Source organism: Penaeus japonicus, unplaced genomic scaffold, assembly GCF_977035675.1.
Source record: "Penaeus japonicus unplaced genomic scaffold, GWHDUDI00000001_assembly GWHDUDI00000017, whole genome shotgun sequence".
NCBI classification, from domain to species: Eukaryota; Metazoa; Arthropoda; class Malacostraca; order Decapoda; family Penaeidae; genus Penaeus; species Penaeus japonicus.
In genome coordinates, this window is record NW_028234419.1 from 4408192 (window position 1) to 4410691 (window position 2500).

Below are 2500 nucleotides of genomic sequence, written 5' to 3' on the forward strand. Positions count from 1 at the left end.
TCAAATTTACATCCAACACAGGAATTAACATGGTTTAGCCTCATTCTAAATTCTTAACAAGTGCCTTTTCATGGTATGTATTCATCAAGCACTTGCATGTCCGTCATGAGATTAGTGTCTGTTGGTGCTCTGGTAAAAGCCAATTACCCTCCACGTACATTTTAAGAAGACAGAGCATGGAAACCTCCCTCGCAATTTGTCTTTAAACACAGAACTCGTTGAATCTCTATTTTGCTTTAATATATGCGGTGGAAGCTTATTAGCTTTTGCTGAAGTCCAAAGCTTGCCAATGCAACAATACCATGTAGGACTTCAGATTGCAGAGCATCACAAACGACAGCTCCTTTCAAGCTATGGATGTAAAACATATAATAACGAGACAAAAATCTCTTTCTGAAAGTCACTGAACATTTACCCTCCTGGGAAACCCTTCTTACATATCTCAGTTAAACGTGCAGCTCCCTTGACTTGAACTCAAAGACATAGTTCGGCAGGAATCTGACCAGGAGCTTTGGAGATTTATGTCAATAATCACCACAATTTGTCCATAAATCACATGAATCACATGACCATGAATCACTTGGTATCTGGTGGTCTTATTTCACACTCTTAGGAACCAGAATACACACATTTGTCAAGAATGCAACATTTGCAGAGTGGCTGAAAAGGTGATGCAACCACAACCTTCAGCAGCAATACAGTTCAGATACTGTAATTATGCAAGGTTTTGGAGTGTAATAAATATCATGCTAGGAAATGCTCTACCTTTCTTCTCCATTGTTTAATCTCATCATTATCATTATTTCTCCAGTTATCACATTTGAGTCTGTACCTTTTGGTGTTATTTGGGAAAAGCTGGTTGGGTGAGGGCTAAAAGTCACATGGAAATTCCTCTGACCTTCTTTCAGTGCATATATGTCTCTAATATCCTTGATAATTACACTCACAGCCACATGACCCCAATTTACACACTCTTAAAGATGTAATTAGCCACAAGAAATTTAGTCTTAGGAGATATGTAAGAATCCCCATGAGGAAATGTGATAAAAATATTCCCTTAAATCAATATATAAACATTGGTCTGTTTCTATAGGTACTCATCAAAGCAACTCACAAATAAATGTAAGGGAAAATGCAATAATAGAACGACCACCCTTACGGTACTCATGATATTTACATATTTGTAAAAAAAAAAAAAAAAAAAAATGGTCTCAGTCTACGAGAGCTTCAACCTCAATTTGCCACAACCTGTAAACCTCTTTCCTCTCCTGCCTCCCCTCCCTCCCTCTCTCCCTCCCACAGCTCCAACACCTCAAAAAAAAAACCCTCCTCCCCCACCTCACACCTCACACACAGCCGCCATACTCACCACCTCCACCAAAAAGAGCTCCAACGTCACTCCTCCACCTGTATTCCACCCGATTCCTTCCTCCTTCCGCCGATAAAAATGGCTCGATCTCTAATCCTTATTCACACTGGCTCTCTCTCTCTGTGACATCCACCGTTTCCAAACAGCGATTGACTATCAGTGGGTTGCAAATGTTCAACACTGAAGCCAGGGAAGGGAGTAGTGAGGGCGGGGTGAGCGGAGACACACACCACACTCTCCAGGGTGATGAGGGTGATGAGGAACGTTGCCACTGTCCGAGGAGGACGCAGAGGACGGGGTTCGCTCGGCCACTCGCAGGATGGACTCGTCTATTTCGGGAGGGGTTTAGGTCGCCTTATTTCAATCCTTCCTATGCCATTTGGGAAATGACATTCATGAGCCTGTCCGTGTCTGGCGAGAACACAGAGGACGGGGTTTTCTGTGAGGAGGGAGAGGATGAACTCTTCTATTTCGTGGATATTTTAATTTTCCTACTTTGCTCTTGTCATCAGAGTGCCAATTTTGTATTTGAATTCGTATTCACTCCTGAAGAGATTTCTTTTATATATTATCTCCCGTAATCTTTCTACTTTTTAACTCTAAGTAGAATATGACAACTATTCTTTTCATACTATTCCTGTTCTTCCCATAGAGATAGCTAATGGTATTTGTATTAAACAATTTAGAAAGTTCTCGGTGAGAGCTTGTGTTCAGAAGGGCAATTAGAAGGACAAAGTTGCCTAACTTGTGTGACTGAAGAGCGACTTGGAGGTAACAAGTGATGGTGAATTCTATGAGTTAACGTGTAGGTTGAAAAGCAACTGATGATGTTGAACAAAATGTACAGGTATGATATAATAGATTATAATTAAAATTTATTAGCACCTCAACCTCTATTTGATTCTAAATCAGATAAGTTGGATAGATATTTGAAAGCATGTGTGGACGAGGTTAATTGGTAGTGTTAGTGAAGCATGAGTAACACCCCTCAAAACTCGCCTATAGAGGGATATATTTAGCATTGTAGAAGGAAGAAGGAAACAAGGAAACAGTTAATAATAATCTAACAATTCATTACAAGGTCAGGCGTGAGGAAGGAAGACCAGAGAAAGGTAAGGAGTGGTTAAACAA

The 2500-nt window shown here is 40.4% G+C and overlaps 2 protein-coding genes across 7 annotated transcripts in view; one reads left to right on the forward strand and one right to left on the reverse strand.

Annotated features, from left to right (window-relative positions):
- Positions 1-1807, reverse strand: part of Mo25 (calcium binding protein Mo25) — a 19870-nt gene extending 18063 nt beyond the window's left edge. For 2 of the 6 annotated variants that reach the window (XM_086545859.1, XM_086545856.1), the window contains exon 1: positions 438-1206. The gene's annotated coding sequence lies outside the window, so the exon portion shown is untranslated. Of the gene's footprint in view, positions 1-437; positions 1207-1248; positions 1298-1369 lie in introns of those variants that run through there. The other 4 variants (XM_043029753.2, XM_043029768.2, XM_086545857.1 and 1 more) reach the window with 4 other exon arrangements.
- A 390-nt stretch (positions 1808-2197) lies between these two features.
- The window catches only part of LOC122261940 (aspartate dehydrogenase domain-containing protein), a 13972-nt gene continuing 13669 nt past the window's right edge, over positions 2198-2500 (forward strand). The window contains exon 1 of the mRNA XM_043029798.2: positions 2198-2216. The gene's annotated coding sequence lies outside the window, so the exon portion shown is untranslated. The remainder of the gene's footprint in view (positions 2217-2500) is intronic.